The sequence below is a fragment of the Chionomys nivalis genome, chromosome 8 (genome assembly GCF_950005125.1).
Source record: "Chionomys nivalis chromosome 8, mChiNiv1.1, whole genome shotgun sequence".
In the NCBI taxonomy this organism is placed as follows: Eukaryota; Metazoa; Chordata; class Mammalia; order Rodentia; family Cricetidae; genus Chionomys; species Chionomys nivalis.
Genome location: NC_080093.1, coordinates 55,697,025 through 55,714,590, shown reverse-complemented (window position 1 = coordinate 55,714,590; position 17,566 = coordinate 55,697,025). Strand labels below are relative to the sequence as shown.

The 17,566-nt window shown below is 44.5% G+C and overlaps 1 protein-coding gene across 1 annotated transcript in view; it reads right to left on the bottom strand.

Moving 5' to 3' along the window:
• Chid1 (chitinase domain containing 1) overlaps positions 1–2,053 on the bottom strand; it is a 36,529-nt gene extending 34,476 nt beyond the window's left edge. The window contains exon 1 of the mRNA XM_057777064.1: positions 1,955–2,053. The gene's annotated coding sequence lies outside the window, so the exon portion shown is untranslated. The remainder of the gene's footprint in view (positions 1–1,954) is intronic.
• Between the last annotated feature and the right edge of the window lie 15,513 nt (positions 2,054–17,566).

Sequence of the window (17,566 nt, the reverse complement as noted above, 5' to 3'; positions counted from 1 at the left end):
CAGTCATCCGACATTCTTACTTTTGAGGACACATTTAGGAGCAAACTGTTCATATGAAAAGGTAGGTGAGTGCATGGCTGGAAATGAAGGTGACATAAGAAACAGGATGATCACAACCCCAGGTGACATTTATTGACCATATGTTTGTTATATGCCAAACCTGGTGAGTTACCCACAAGTTCTCTCCACAGCTCAGGACCCAGGTATCAGTGTTGTTCCCATTCACAGACGAGGAGAGCAATGCAGGGGGCAGCCCACTAAGCCTTGGGGCTACGGCTACCACACCATGACCAAGTGCACAAGGCAATGCAAACATGACCGCTAAAAGATGGCTCAAGTTCCAGCTCCGTCAAGAGCACACTGTCTCTTGGACCCCTGGGCGCCAGTCTAGAGACCTGTGGAAAGTCCTTTGGAAATGTTCCAAGATAGTCTTCAAGGTTTGAGGCCTCATGCACCCAGCAAACCTGAAGGAACCCACACAACTTGCTGTATACCCTCCTACCTCAGGCTAGGCTTGCCAGCCACCATTCTGCCACACTGAGCTCATGCCTCCACTATGGCCCCACTAACTTGTTTGCACACTCGTGACTCCTCAAGTTATGTACACTAACTCACACAACTGACAACCTCTGACCCGTGCTTCTCCACACGCAGCCACACTGGCACATGCTCACACTCATTACTGCCGACGTGCACACACACACACACTTCCTGCCACTTTTCCTCCTACCCAACCCCCTTTTCCGAGACAAGGTCTCATAATGTAGCCTGCTGTCCTGAACTCACTGTGTAGACCAGGCTGGCTTAGAACTCACAGAGATCCATCTGCCTGCCTTTGCCTCCCACGTGCTAGGATTAAAGTCCTGTGCCATCGCTTCCGGCTCTCTCCTGTCTATATAGTGACTTGTGAATCTCACAGTCTCATATTACTGTTTGCTCGAAAGCGCCCTCACATTAACACGCTTGCACTCTCTTCCGGACTTTCTCTCATCCTGACACTTACTCTTTCACCCTTGTTCCCACTAACACAGTTACTCCTGTCCTCACACTCATTCTCACCCTAGCAAATCCATTCATCTTCACACCTCTTCTCACCTCACACATACACATTCGGGCTCTCACACTGCCGCTCACCCTCATTATCAGCTCACTTTACACATTGACACACTTGTTTCCTCACCGTCACATCTACTCATTCTCACACTAGCTCACACTCACCCTCACATCTGCTCATCCTCACACTGGCTCACACTCACCCTCACACCTGCTTGTTCTCATGCCAGCTCACACTCAACCTCACATCTGCTCATCCTCACACTAGCTCACACTCACCCTCACATACTCTGCTCATCCTCACACTAGCTCACACTCACCCTCACACCTGCTTGTTCTCATGCCAGCTCACACTCACCCTCACACCTGCTCATTCTCACACTAGCTCACACTCACCTCACATCTGCTCCTTCTCACACTAGTTCACACTCAACCTCACATCTCATTCTCACACTAGCTCACACCCTCACATCTGCTCACTCACACCTGATCATTCTCACACTAGCTCACATTCACCCTCACACCTGCTCCTTCTCACACCGGCTCACACTCACATCAGTTTATCCTCCTCACACTAGCTCACACTCACACTGACACATCGTTCTCACCCTCACACCGCTCATTCTCACACTGGCTCACACTCACATCTGTTTATCCTCCTCACACTAGCTCACACTCACAATGACACATCGTTCTCCCCCTCACACCGCTCATTCTCACACACTCCCTCACCCTCACACTCGCAGCTCCCTCAGACGCTCTCATCCACGCGCTCTCCTTCCCGCTCACACTCTGCCCGTTCTGTCCGGAGAGAGCCTCGCTGCCCGGCGTTCCCGCACCGTGACGCGGAAGCAGAGGCAGTCCAAGAAGGAGCAGGCGTCGCCGCCGCTGCCGGGCTCACCTTCATGTCAGAAGACCGGCCAGACCCATCAAGCACGGCCGGAAGACGATTCATCGGGCCGGAAGTCCCGCCCACAGGCCACCGCGCGCTGTCGCTGCGCCACGCCAGCTTCCTATATGCCATGCGCACGGCACGCTGGGATGAGGCGGGGCCAAGATGGCTGGAGGGCGGGGTTAGAGGTGGAGCCTCGTAGAAGCCGGCTGGCGGAGAAGGGCGGAGGGCGGGCCGGTACTCGGCAGTTGGGTGGGGACAGTGCCGCGAGCGCGGACTGGGTACTGCGTGACCGTGGATCTGTTTCCGCTTGTGCAGCCAGTCTCCTACTTGCTCAGGGCCTGGCCTGCAGTAGAATCGTGCAGTCAGATCCCGAGATCCTCGCGGAGCTCCTGCTGCTGTTGCTGAGCGTCGCCGGCTGCGGGGTTGCTGGCTGTCTGGCTTAGTGCCCGCGCTGAAGTCTACGTCACGTCCACATTTGAGACCATCCGGGCGTCCAGCCTGAGGGTCTTGGGAACCTATCCCTGCCAAGCCTGGGTAGCACTGGCGCCTACGCGCGTGGTCAGTTCCATGGTCTCCCAGGTGTGTCAGGACCGAGCCTGTTTCATGCACTCTGTGCGCTAGGCCTTCCTTGGCCCTCTCTCTGCATTACCCCTGCTGCTACATTTCTGTCACCATCTACAGGTCTGCAGTGCCCACTGCACGGTCTCCAGCAGGGACACTGCGTCAGGAGATGTAACATCCTTGCACGGATGGCCTCGCACAGCGAACATTCTGCCTGTCTGAATCCCAGCGCTGTCCCTGTCTTCGTTTTGGTCTTGCAAATTGTAGGAGCCAGAACCCAGGGAGGCAGACAACTCTCTCTCCGCCCCCATTTCAGCCTTAGCAAGGGGAAGGCCAGACAATTCTACGAGTGGGTTGAATGCACACGTGACCAGCATTTTTTATTTTTTCATCAAGCTGACTGGTCCCCACCCCCATCCCTCGCTGTTCCCAGCAGTTTCCTGCAGAAAACCACATTTGGCCTGTACACACCCAGTTAAACCCTCCGCCTCGCTCCACCAGGGCCTGTTGCAGAATTCACAGTGTGACTGTTTCCTCATTCCTGCTGCTGCAGAGGTTTCTCACTGAGCTGAGCTTGGTGTTCTTCCTTCCTAATCACGTTTCCTCCTTTCTCTTCCCCATATTCTCTGCCAGCGGGGACGAGTGTGTGTGCTAAGGCATGTTGTACATCACCATCTGCTTTCCTGGCATCCAGCTCAGCACCCTGCTGCCCAGCCAGAATGGTGACTTCAAGTGCGGCAGAGCTACATTGGATGTCCTGAGAATTGTGCGGTCCTAGAAATACTAATGAGCCCAACGCTCTTTTTTTTTTTTTTTTTTTTTTACTGGTTTGTTTGGTTTTCGAGACAGGGTTTCTCTGGGTAGCCCTGGCTGTCCTGGAACTAACACCAGACTGGCCTCAAACTCGTGGAGATCTGCCTGCCTCTGCCTCCTGAGTGTTGGGATTAAAGGTGTGCATCACCACTGCCCGACTGAGACCAACATTGTCTTAAGCCAGCAAAGACATTTTGGCCACCGATCCGATTGAGGTCAGAGGTCTCTGAGCTAAAAACTTGTAAAATCCACTAAGGATTCAATTCCTGATCTGTGCTGGTAAGAACAGAAAGCAAAGAGCCCAAGACCAGCCCCTCTGCAGGGCTCCATTGGATAGATGCTCAGGAGCCTGTTGAGAAGCTAGCACACACACACACAAAAAGCCCCCCACCCCTTCAACTCCCAACCCCGCTACACAGCTGGACCAAGGTGCAAGATCCCTGGGGTGTGTGGGTGAACACTGGCTTTTCCCCCTCCATGTTGGGATTGAACCCAGGGCCAAACACCTACTAGGTAAGCGCTCAATCACTGAGGTACAGCCCCAGCCCAGATTTGATTTCAAGTAGCTGCCCACCTTTTAGTCACACAGAAAATACAAAAAGGTGGATAGAAAAGTCTAAGAGAATCAGAACCAAAGCATCAGCACTGCCGTCATGACGAATCCATCCATTTTTAATGTTTCTGGAATATTTAAGGTAACTTCAGATTTATTGCATTTACTTTTCTATTTGGAAAAGATGCCTTCCATTTACATGTATTTACTTGGTGTGTGTGTGTGTGTGTGTGTGCACGCACACAACAGCAGGAGGTGTGAGGAGGTCAAAGGACTTCTTCCCCCATGTAGTTTCTGGGGATCAAGCTCAGGTTGGCAGGTTTCTAATCAAGTGCCTTTACCCTAAACCAGCTCCTTGGCCCAAGGAATTAACTTTTTTTAAAAAAAATTAAGTTCTTGAGATTCCTGAGATCTTGTTGCTCATTTAAACAAAGTACAAAAAAAAAAACAAGAAAAAAATAAATGTTTATTTTTGAAATTTAGACCAGATATGGTGTTACCCACCTCTGTAATATCAGCACTTAGGAAGCAGATACAGGAGGAGAGTCACAAGTACAAGGCAAGCCTGGGTTATATATCAATATATACATATACATACGTACATACTCATTTTAAAATGTTGAAAATGTTTTTTTTTTTTTAATATTTAACTGTGTTTGAAGTGGAACAAAGTATGATGCAAAGGCATCTAAACAGTGACTGTAAAAAGGCAGGCACAGTGGCTCATAACTGAAATCTAATATTCAGTGAGTTCAAAGGCAGCCTGAGCTAAATGAAAAAAACCCTAAATTCTAATTATTTAACTTTAGTGTCAATCTGAGTATAACTCCCCTGGCCAGAGCACTAAGGCAGACCTCAGTCAGTTTCTCGACCTTTGCTACCACAGCAAGGTTGGAATGTCCCAGCCAAGGTTCATGCTCCACCTCTGAGCTGTGGGCCCCCGGCTGGTGTTCGGAGACTCTTTAGCTTGTACCACCATCTGCAGTTGGCACTGGAAAGTAGACAAGAGCAGGGCAGTTACTGTTCATCCAGTGGCCTTTCTGCTGCCAACGGGATCCTTGCTTTTGTTCTGGGAACACACCACCCTCATGCACACGGTCAGTTAAGGATCTTCAGCCCAAGGCTATTTTATGGGGACAACCTAAGAGGTGTCCCTGAGTTACTGCAAGCAGCCCAGCATGTGATCATCACCTCAACAATGCCCCTAGGTGGGGTGAAGGTAGAGTCTTGAAGGCAGCTCTGTGCCAGGCCTCATTTGCCAAGTCAGCACCAACAAGGCGCTGCCTGACAGTAAAGACCCATGTCTCTACGCTGTTTTAACCAAAGCTTTGGCCTGCGTCGTCTGGAGTTGTCTGTTTCATACCACTCCTGGATTAGAGACACCCGAGTGCGAAGGGTACAAGTCCAGAAGGACGGAGGCATCCCAGCAGTCCCTGCTGCAGATCCCTCCCCCATTGTGGATAGAGACATCCTCTCTCAGTGCTGGAATAAGCAATTCCAGGAAAGAAGGAAGGAGGCAGTTTCTGGAAAGAGCTCCTGGACCAGCACAGCAAGTTGTTTGTGTTCCACAAGGCTGGCCTGGCTGACCTTGGCCATGATGATTGCTGTGCATAGGTGTCTGGTCAGCAGCTGGGCAAACATCTGTGATGGCATGTGGCCCTTATAGCTACAGCATTTGAACTTTGCAAAGAGCGGGTGCCTCAAGGTGTCTGCAGGGGATTTTTTTTTTATGCTTCTTAGTATTCTGAAACTAACCTAAAACCCAAAACTAAAGGGAAGTGACTGGGTAGGTGGCAATTGGATGATTATGTTGAATGGTGCCCCCTCCTCAAAGCACTGTGCAAGTCCTAACTTCTACTAGTTTTCAATGTGACCTTATTTGTCAATAATAACTGTGCACATATAATTAAATTAAGAATCTTAGATTAAGGATTAGGGTAGATACTAAATCCAGTGATGTGAGGAGAGGGTGTCCTTAAGAGGATGAGAGAGCGATTTGAGACAGACTCAAGTAGGAAAGCCATGAGAGGGTGAGGACAGAAAGGAGTAACTCAACTCCGAAGCCAGAAATGCGCACAGCTACCTGCAGCTGCCTCAAGGCTTCCAGAAGAACCCCGTCCGCATGCTACGTTTATTTTGAACTTCTGACCTCTAGAACTGTGAAGAAAAAACTCCTGTTTTTGTAAGCATCCTAGCTTAGTTACTTTTTTGTTGCTGTGATAAAACACCATGACCAATACAAATTATAAAGTGCTTGTTTAATTTGGATTACAATTTCAGAGTGTTAGAGTCTATAATAGCAGAGTGCAGGAACAGCTGAGAGCTCACACATCTTGATCCCTACCCGTGAGGCAGAGAGTGAGCAGTGGGACTCATATAAGGTTTCTGAAACCTCAAAGGCCTCCCCCAGTGACACACCTCCCCCAACAGGACCACACCTTCTAATCCTTCCCAACTACTTCTATGTACTCAGACTTTCCTTGAGCCACTAACTCACAAATAATGACACTGAGACTTATTATTAATTATGAAAGCTTGGCCTTTAGCTTAGGCTTGTCCCACTGGCCCTTATAACTTAAATTAACCTGTTTCTATTAATCTACATTCTGTTATATGGCTTTTTTACCTCTCCTTAATTCTGTATGTCCTACTCCCTCCATATTTTATTGGCATCTCCACCTCTCTTCTTCCCAGAATCCTTTCTCTCCCCAGAAGTCCCACCTATTCTCTCCTGCCTAGCTATTGGCCATCCAGCTCTTTATTGAACCAATCAGAAAGCACCTTAGGCAGAGACACATCTTTACAGTGTACAAAAAGATTATCCCACAACAGTTCTACCAAGGGGGACCAAGTATTCAAGCATATATGCCTAAGAGGAGAATTCTCAGTCAAACCGCCACAGCCCACATCCTGTTCCCATATTCTTTCATAGTCTCAATACCATTTCAGTGTCCCAAATCCAAGTCTCTTTTGACATAGAAAGAAATCTCTTAAATATAACTCTATGTCAAACCAAAATGTAAATTATGTACTTCCAACCTACGATGGCACAGACTATACATTACTATTCTAAAAAGAAGAAACTAGGCCGGGCGGTGGTGGCGCAGGCCTTTAATCCCAGCACTTGAGAGGCAGAGGCAGGTGGATCTCTGGGAGTTCGAGGCCAGCCTGGTCTACAAGAGCTAGTTCCGGGACCGGCACCAAAGCTACAGAGAAACCCCGTCTCGAAAAACCCAATAAATAAATAAATAAATAAATAAATAAATAAATAAAAAATAAATAAAATAAAAAGAAGAAACTGAGGCCTAATGAGGAAAATCTGGACCTAAGTAAGACTGAACATAGCACGGCAAACTCTATTACTGTAACTGTAGCTCCATGTTCAATGTCAAAGGCTTGGAGAGCTCTACCTTTCTAGCTTTGGTCTGTGCAAGATATATCTCTCTTTCCAGCTGATTCTACTCCCTGTGTGCAGCTCTAATTGCAGATTTTCTACAGCTCTGGCAACTTCTAATACACTGGATTTACAACACAATCTAGGTTTTACTTTCAGAGCTTCACACAATGGCCTTTTAGGCCCTCCATGCAGGCCTACCCTGCCATCCACCTGGCCTCAGTGGCTCTCCTTAACTCTGAAGGGGGATTCCACAACTCCTTTACTCATGTATCCTTCAACTCTGAAGCCTGAACCACTTAGAAGACACTGTCAAGTTTGATGATCACCTTGGAGTGAACTCTGGACCCCTTGAATCACATTTGCAACAACTTTGATTTGTTTTTGATTTTTAGGGACATAAATTTATGTCTTTTTCCTTTCTCAAGTTGCAGGACTATCTGGGTGGGGTCTTGCCCTGAGAACACCACTCCCTCTACTCCATTATGGGTCAGGCCACTCCTTGATCTCTTAATCTCTTTCATCACAAACTTTGGTTTCAACACTAAATTTCCTGGTGCTATTTTTTTCTCTTCAGATTGTACATTTTGTATTCCTTTTTACTCCACTTGCTCTTTTTCATGGCAGAACTACATAAGGAGGATTACTAGTAACTGTACAACAGAGTAAATACTACATTGTTTCAAAATCTCCAAAGAAATTAGCCCATTACTTTCTAATTTAGCTTCAGAAAAATGATTAGAACAATGGAAAAAGGCAGCCGCATTTTGGGTCAAAATATCACAAGAATTTCTCTTGACCCATTGCTAATACTGTTCTCTGAAACCTCTCCAGCTGGGCCTCCATAGTTTATATGAGCTCTCAGCACTCTTGTCTTTCAAGCCTAATAGGATAGCCCAGTAAGATCTACTTATAAAAGCTAGGTGGTGGGTGGCGCACGCCTTTAATCCCAGCACTTGGGAGGCAGAGTCAGGCAGATCTCTGTGAGTTCCAGGACAGCCCAGTCTACAGAGTGAGTTCCAGAACAGCCAAAGATACACAGAGAAATCCTGTCTCAAAAAGCCAAAAATTAAAAATAAAAATATAAAAGAAAGAGAGTTTAAAATAAAGCCAGATAAAGATGGAAAATACACAGAGAGTCTGGATACTGTATATTATTGTGTTGTATTTGAATTGTATGATTGCTGAGGAAGGAGCAACAGCTGTTAAAAGACATTTGATTATAAATGCTGCTGGATTAATCTAACATATGTATCTTGAAAATGCCTTGACTTCAAAATTTAAGTCAAAAAGTATGTTACTTTGGAGAAGAGGTTTTACTTTTGTTTTCACAGGAAATGAGAGGCTGTGGATTCATTCTGGGCTAAGAAAAATAAGGTTTGATCAAGGAAGACCCCCTGAGAAATCTCTGATAGGAACAGATGGCCCAGTCGTCTGAGTTCTATATCCAGAACAGCCTCAAGACTGCTGGCTGAGATAATTAAGTCTCACAGAATATTCCAGCCAGGACTTGACCATAATTCTAAATTTTCTTTAGGCCCCCATAAGATTATCAGCACCCCCAATCAAAAGAAAGTAGCCTGGAAAACTAGGCCCACATTTCCCAAAAATGCATTATCTATCTTTGTTTAGAGTGTTGGTTACAAGATGTTATGGATGATGGTCTGGACAAAAAGCTAAACAAAGAATATTAGAGTCAGAGTTCTTTTTTTTTCTTTTTTTTTTAAAGAAGGGGGAGAAATGTTGTGGGACAATGGTCTTTTATCCTGTCACTTGTATTATATTTTAATAAAACACTGTTTGGCCAGTAGCCAGGCAGAAAGTAGAGGTGGGGCGACCAGGGAGGAAATAGAGGTGAGGCAACAAGAAAAAGAGAATTCGAGAAAGAGGAAAGCTCAGTCTGTAGTCATCACCCAGACAGAGAGGAAGCAAGATGATAATGCCTCACTGATGAAAGGTACCAAGCCACATGGCTAATACAGACAAGAGTAATGGGTTAAGATGTAGGATGTAAGAATTAGTTAATAAGAAGCCTGAGCTATTAGGTCAAGCAGTTTATAATTAATGTAGACCTCTGTGTGTTTATTTAGGACTTAACTGCTGTGGTAGTGGTGGAACAGAAACTTCTGTCAACAGAAATCCTGTTTCACCCCCTCCTACCACCAAAAATGGATCTGCATACAAAGCCGGGCAGTGGTGGTGCACACCTTTAATCTCAGCATTCAGGAGGCAGAGGCAGATGGATCTCTGAGTTCCAAGTCAGCCTGATGTACAGAGTGTACATAGAGAAGCCCTGTCTTGAAAAAACAAACAAACAAACAAACAAACAAACAATGATCTTACAGTATTCAGCTGCTTTTCTAATCCAAAGTCCAAAAGTCTTTCAAATTCATCAAAAAAAAAAATCAAAAAACAAAACAAACAGCAACAACAGCAAACCCACAGGATCATGTTTGTCACAGCAATACCCACTCCTAGTACCAACCTCTGTCTAGCTACTTTTCTACTGTTGTGACAAAGCAGTTTATAGAAGAAAATTTTTGATTTGGCTTACAGTTTCAGAGCGTGAGAGTCCATGATGGTGGAGTGAAGGAACAGCCATGAGTTTACGTCTTGGTTCACAGTCACAAAGCAGAGAGAAAAAGCATTGGGAATCCACAAGTCTTTCTTTCCTTCTTTCCTTCTTCCCTCCCTCCCTCCCTCCCTCCCTCCCTCCCTCCCTCTCTCTCTCTTTCTTTCTTTCCTCTTTCTTTCTCTCTTTCTTTCTTTCTTTCTTTCTTTCTTTCTTTCTTTCTTTCTTTCTTTCTTTCTTTTTTTTTTTTGGTTTTTTAGAGACAGGGTTTTTCAGTGTAGCCTTGGCTATCCTGGAATTCACTGTGTAGACCAGAGCTGGCCTCAAACTCACAGAGATCCTCCCACTTCTACCTCCCAAGTGCTGGAATTAAAGGCATGTGCCACCACTGCCCGGTCCCACAACTCTTTTTAAACTTCAAAGTTCACTCCCAGTGACACACTTCTTCAATAACGCCATACCTCTTAATCTTTCCCAAAGGGTTCCATCAGCTGGGGATCAAGCACTCAAACATATAAATCTATGGGGCATTCTCATTCAAACCACTACATATCCAATTGGATGACAGTATCTCAACAGTTTCAAGAAAATCATTCAGTGGTGTCGAGTGGTCCAAAGTACTATTCCCAGTGTCCTGGGTTTCCTGGGTTTCTGTTGTTGTTATGATTGCAATTTTTTAAATGTGTAAATTTGACACAAGCTAGAGTTATCTGAGAAGGAACCACAATTAAGAAACTACCTCTGTCCTCTAGGGCATTTTCTTAATTAGTGACTGATGTGAGAGGGTCCAGCCCATTGTGGGTGATGCCACTTCTGCCTTGGGCAGGTGGTTCTGGGGTTTATAAGAAAGCAGACTGAGCAAGTCATGGGGAGCAAGCCAATAAGCAGCATTCTTCCATGTCCTTTCTTCAGTATTTGCCTCCAGGTTCCTGCTTTGAGTTCCTGCCCTGATATCCTTCCATAATTACCTACAAATTGTAAGATGAAATATACCCTTTACTCCCTAAGTTGCTTTGGACATGGTGTTTTTTATCACAGTAATAGAAAGAAACCCCAACTAAGTTTGGCATGATGGCTTTAATTCTAGTACTTGGGAGTCAAAAGTAGATGGATCTTTGTGAATTTGAGGCCAGCTTGGTCTACAAAACAAGTTCTAGACATAGGGACCTGCCTTTCAGGTCAAGGGGAATATTTCTAGACAGGTTTCTCTGAGACCTTGGAGGCCCAAGTCTTTAGTCTTTGGAAATGAGGAGGCCTGAAGGGTCTCTGTCTTGTCTCATTTTGTTTGTCTCATCTCTGTCTCTGTCATGTCTCAGTATCTCTGTTTCTGTCTGTCTGTCTGTCTGTCTGTCTCTCTTTCAACAAAGTGGGATCCTTTAAGAAAAGGTCTTTAATCCCAGCACTTGGGAGGCAGAGGCAGGTGGATCTCTGTGAGTTTGAGGCCAGCCTGGTCTACAGAGTGAGTTCCAGGACAGGTTCCAAAGCTACTGAGAAACCTTGCCTTGAAAACAAACAAACAAACAAACATGCAAGGAAAAAGAAAGGTCTTAACCATGCTCACATACACCCAGCACTTTGGAGGTAGAGACAGAAGGATCAGGAGTTCAAGTTCAGTCTACCCCAGACAGGAAATTACCATAAATTTGAGGTCAGCCTGAGCTACATAGTAAGTTATAGGGAAATCTGGGATACAAAAGAAGACCTTGTTTCAAAAACCCAACCAACATGGGTGCTGGAGGTCTGGCTCAGTGGTCAAGACAAGTAACTGCCCACTCTTCCAGAGTTCTCAGGGATCCGCTGTTCTCTTCGACCTCCAAGGGCACTGCATGCACATGGTGCACAGACATACATGCAGACAAAACACCCACACACATAAATAAAATTAAATAATATATTTTATTAAAAGTGAAGGAGAATAGGTTAGATGATTGTGTAGGTAAGGGCACTTGTTGCCAAGTCTAAGGACCCTTGTTTAATCCCCAACACCACATGGTGGAAGGAGAGACCCCTGAAAGTTGTCCACTGACCTCCACACGTGTGTGTGGCATCCCCACCCCCACACAAACATGTCCAACACACAAAATAATGAATTAGTTAATTAAATGTTAAAAACAAACAAGCAAACTTTAACACCAGGTTTCCAGGGTTAGAAGAGAGGATAGGAATGCAAACCATGTCTGCAAATGTGCACGCACCACCTCCATTATGACCTGGATGGTACCTTTTACAGTTCATGTGGTGAAGTCCCAACTTAGTACTTCAGAATGAATAGACAGGCTTAGGGCAGGTGTGATTATTTCAGATGAAGTCACGAGGGAAGATGGCTCCTAATCATATATGGTAGAATTTAGATTTATTTATTTTTATGTAAGTGAGTACTTTCCTACGTGTATGTATGTGTTTCACATGCATGCTTGGTACCTGTGGAGGCCAGAAGAGGGTGTCAGATCTCATGGAACTGAAGTTGGAGGTGTGAGCGGCTATGTGGGTGTTGGGAACTAAATCCTGGTTCTTGGCAAGAGTATCATATGCTCTTAAACACTGAGCCATCTCACCAGTCCTGGTAGAATTCTGATAAGAAGAGGGAATGGAACACAAACAAACCAAGCACCATCGTGTGAGGACACCTGGAGAAGATGCTACCTACAAGCCAGGAGAGAGCCTTTGGAGGGGCCAGTTATATTTTATTACTTTTTTATACTTAATTTTTTATTGTTTTTATTGAGCTATATATTTTTCTCCACTCCCTTCCCTTCCTCTCCCCTCCCTCTCTCCCCTTTCCCATGGTCTCCATGCTCCCAATTTACTGATGAGATCTTGTCTTTTTCTATTTTCCATGTAGATTAGATCCATGTATGTTTCTCTTAGGGTCCTCTTTGTTGTATAGGTTCTCTGGGATTGTGAATTGTAGGCTGGTTTTTCTTTTCTTTATGCCTAAAAGCCACTTCTGAGTGAGTACATACGATATTTGTCTTTCTGGGTCTGGGTTACCTTACTCAATATGATGTTTTCTAGATCCACCCATTTGCCCGCAAATTTCAAGATATCATTATTTTTTTCTGCTGTGTAGTACTCCATTGTGTAAATGTAGCACATTTTCCTTATCCATTCTTTGGTTGAGGGGCATTTAGGTTGTTTCCAAGTTCTGGCTATGACAAACAAAGCTGCTATGAACATAGTTGAGCACATGTTCTTGTGGTATAATTGTGGTATATACCCAAAAGTGGTATTGCTGGGTATTGAGGTAGGTTATTTCCTAATTTTCTGAGAAATCACCATAGTTATTTCCAAAGTAGCTGTACCAGTTTGCACTCCCACCAGCAATACAGGTGTGTTCCCTTTACCCCACAACCTCTCCAGCGTAAGTTGTCATCAGTGTTTTTGATCTTGGCCATTCTTTTGTTTTAATGATTTATTTATATATTTGTTATGTATACAGTGTTTTGTCTGCATGTATGCCTACAGGACAGAAGAGGGCACCAGATCTCATTGCAGATGATTGTGAGCCACCGTGTGGTTGCTGGGACTTGAGCTCAGGACTTCTGAAGGAGCAGTCAGTGTTCTTAACCACTGAGCCATCTCTCCTGCCTAATCTTGGCCATTCTTAAAGGTGTAAGATGGAGTCTCAGAGTTGTTTTGATTTACATTTCTCTGATGACTAAGGATGTTGAACATTTCTTTAAGTATCTTTCAGCCGTTTTAGATTACTTTGCTAAGAGTTCTCTGTTTTAGGTCTGTACCCCATTTTTTTTTATTGGATTATTTGTTCTTTTGATGACCAGTTTCTTGAGTTCTATGTATATTCTGAAGATCCAACCTCTGTTTCATGTGGGGTTAGTGAAGATCTTTTCCCATTCTGTAGGCTGACATTTTATTTTGTTGACTGTGTCTTTTGCTTTACAGAAGCTTCCCAGTTCCAGGAGGTCCCATTTATTAATTATTTCTCTCAATGTCTGTGCTACTGGGGTTATATTTAGGAAGTGGTTCCCTGTGCCAATGTGTTCAAGTATACTTTCCATTTTCTCTTCTATGAGGTTCAGTGTGGTTGGTTTTACGTTGAGGTCTTTGATCCATTTGGACTTGTGTTTTGTGCATTGTGATAGATATAGATCTATTTTCATTCTTCTACATATTGATATCCAGTAATTCCAGTACCACTTGTTGAATATGCTTTTTTTTATTTTATATTTTTTGCTTCTTGTCAAATATCAGGTGTACGTAGGTGTGTGGATTGATATCTGTGTCTTTGGTTTAGATCTTTTTGGTATGCCTGTCTGTTTTTATGCCAATACCAGGCTGCTTTTAGTACTGTAGCTCCGTAGTAGAGTTTGAAGTCAGAGATTGTGATGCCTCCAGAAATTCCTTTGTTGTACAGGATTGTTTTAGCTAACCTGGGTTTTTTGCTTTTCCAATAGGTTGATTATTTTTTTTTCCAAGTCTGTGAAGAATTTTGCTGGGTTTTGCTGGGCACTGCATTGAATCTGTAGGTTGCTTTTGGCAAAATTGCCATTTTTACTATGTTAATTCTACCTTGAGATGGAGATCTTTCCATTTTCTTGTATCTTCTTCAAGTTCTTTCTTCAAAGATTTGAAGTTCTTATCATACAGGTCTTCCACTTGTTTGGTTAGAGTTACTCCAAGATATTTTATGCTACTTGTGGCTTTTGCGAAGGGTGATCTTTCTCAGCCCATTTATCATCTGTGTAAAGGAGGGCTACTGATTTTTTTTGAGTTAATCTTGTTTTCTGCTATATTACTGAAAGTGTTTATGAGTTGTGGAAGTTCTTTGGTAGAATTTTTGGGGTTGCTTATGTAAACTATCATATCATTAGCAAATAGTGAGACTTTGACTTCTTCTTTCCAATTTCTATCCCCTTGATCTCCTTTTGTTGTATTATTGCTCTAGCTAGAACCTCAAGTACTATATTGTATAGATATGGAGAGAGTGGACAACCTTGTCTTGTTCCTGATTTCAGTGGGATCACTTTGAGTTTCTCTCCATTTAGTTTGATGTTGGCTGTTGACTTGCTGTATATTGCCTTTATTATGTTTAGGTATGTTCTGTGTATCCCTGATCTCTCTAAGACCTTTATCATGAAGGGATGTTGTATTTTGTCAAAGATATTTTCAGCAGCTAATGATACAATAGTTTACATAATGATGATCATGTTTTTTTTTCATTTTGTTTATGTGGTGGATTACATCGACAGATTTTTGTATGTTGAACCATCCCTGTATCTCTGGGGTGAAGCTGACTTCATCATGATGGATGATTTTTCTGTTGTTTTCTTGGATTTGGTTTGCCAGTATTTTATTGAGTATTTTCACATCAATGTTCATAAGTGAGATTGGTTTGTAATTCTCTTTTTTTGTTTGTCTTTTCCTCCATTTCTTTGAGGGAATTTTTCATTTCCTCTTTAAGGGCCTCAAACATTCTCCTAAAGTTATTTTTTAGGTCATTTTCTTCTGCTTCATCTATATTTGGGTGTTCAAGTCTTGCTGTTGGTAGGGTCACTAGTTTTTGTTGGTGTCGTGTTGCTCTTTGTGGTGTTGAGTCTGTTCTTACTTGTCTACCCATCTTTTCTTATGATTGGTGTAGGTGGGGATATGTCTCTGGTGATCAATTTTCCAAGTGCCAGTGGATCCAAGGCTCAGATTGTTGCTCATTGTGGGGCAAACAGGAACACAGTTCCAGTCACCCTTGAGGTCACTGGGCATTCCTGGAGGTCACTCAGCACTCCTAGGGGTCGCTCTGCAATCCCTGAGGTCGTCTGTGCCTGCTCCCACTGAGGTTGCTGCCTTGGGCCTGCTCTGACAGAGGTTGCTTGCTTGGGGCTGCTCTCACTGAGGTTGCTGCCTTGGGCCTGCTCTGGTAGAGGTTGCTGGCTCAAGCCTGCTCCCTTGGAGGTCACTGATTTGCACCAGATTCCCCAGAGGTCTCTGGCTGGGACCTTCTACGTCAGCAATGGAGATGCCAGTTCTTTTTTTTTTTTTAATATTTATTTATTTATTATGTATACAATATTCTGTCTGTGTGTATGCCTACATGCCAGTGGAGGGGTTCAGACCCCATTACAGATGGTTGTGAGCCACCATGTGGTTGCTGGGAATTGAACTCAGAACCTTTGGAAGAGCAGGCAATGCTCTTAACCTCTGAGCCATCTCTCCAGCCCCGAGATGCCAGTTCTTGATCTTGGAATTTTAATGATGTAAAAGAACTCCAGGACTGTGTGAGAACCAGTGCTTGCTATATCCAATCTAGCCCTACTGTGGTGCTGGTTATGGAAGGTGCAAGAAATTAACATTATTCTTCATGTTCTGTTATCACCTGGCAATGTCTAGATACAGAGAAGGCTGGGGAATATAGTCTTTATTCTGGGTGGCCACAAGTCCATTTAGGGTTAGGCTCAGGAGTTCGCTAAGTGTAAAAGGAGGAATCAGCTGTAATCTCTACCATTGGCATGCAAGTCTCCCCACGGCTATTTCCTGCTCAGCAGGTCCTCTTTGTGTAATAGCTGTGGGATGATGCAAGGAACAAAGGCCTTAGAAGCTCAACTCTGCAGAGAGAACTCCGAAGGAGTTCCTTTGTGGCTCTCTGGGGACTTTTCAAGAAAAAATAATTATTTTAGCCGGTGGTCGTCGCTCACGTCTTTAATCCCAGCACTTGAAAGGCAGAGGCCATTATATCTTTGAGTTCAAAGCCAGCCTGGTCTACAGAGCAAGTTCCAGGACAATCAGGGCTATGAAAACAGTTTATTGCCAGGTGGTGATGGTGGTGCACATGCCTTTAATTCCAGCACTCCTTTGGCAGAGGCAGGTGGTTCTCTGTGAGTTCGAGGCCAGCCTGGTTTACAAAGCAAATTTCTAGGACAGCAAGAGCTGTTACACAGAGAAACCCAGTCTCAAACACCACCACCACCACCAAACAATATTCAGATATTAGCGGGTGAAAGTTGAAGAATCAGAGAAGCAGTGCGGCCGGCCACAAGAAAGACCTTTTTACCATACCATTGCTCAGACTGAAGGGGCAATTCCTAGACTCTCTTCTCAGACTGCATTCTCAGACTACACTGAGCTCCTGTCTCCTTCCACCTTATAGTCCTCTCTCCGCCCAGCCATATCATTCCTGTCCCCAATCCACTAATGCTGGGATCATCTTTGTGTGAGGTCTGTTTCTCTTTTAGACAGATCCAATCTTGCCTGGGCTATGGTAGCCTTGAACTAACAGAGATCCCTCTGCCTCTGTCTCCCTAGTCCTGGTATTAAAGCTGTGTGCCACCACTCCCTGGCCCCTAGTGGCTTAGCTCTGCACTCTGATCTTCAGGAAAGCTTTATTTGTTAAAATGTGAACAAAATATCACTACAGACTAGCTCTAAATTTGTGACAGTCTTCCTGCCTTAACTTCTTGACTGCTGGGATTGCAGACTTAAACCATCAGCCCCTGCTTTGTGTATAGTGTATATAGTGCTAAGGAGAAACTCAGAGCCTCCAGCATGATATGGAACCCCTGGCTTTACCCTTTCCTTTTCTACTACCTGAGAATGACAGGCGAAACGATTCAGAAACCAAAGAGAAACGATGTGTGCTGGGGAGCACAGAGCCCTCTGCCAGCCCTGCAGTGTGGACCCGTGGATATTCCATACGGGAACAATAGCATTCTTCTTCTTTAAGTCACTATATCTGAAGTTCTCATCAGCTTGGCCTCTGTCCTCATGCATTTGAGG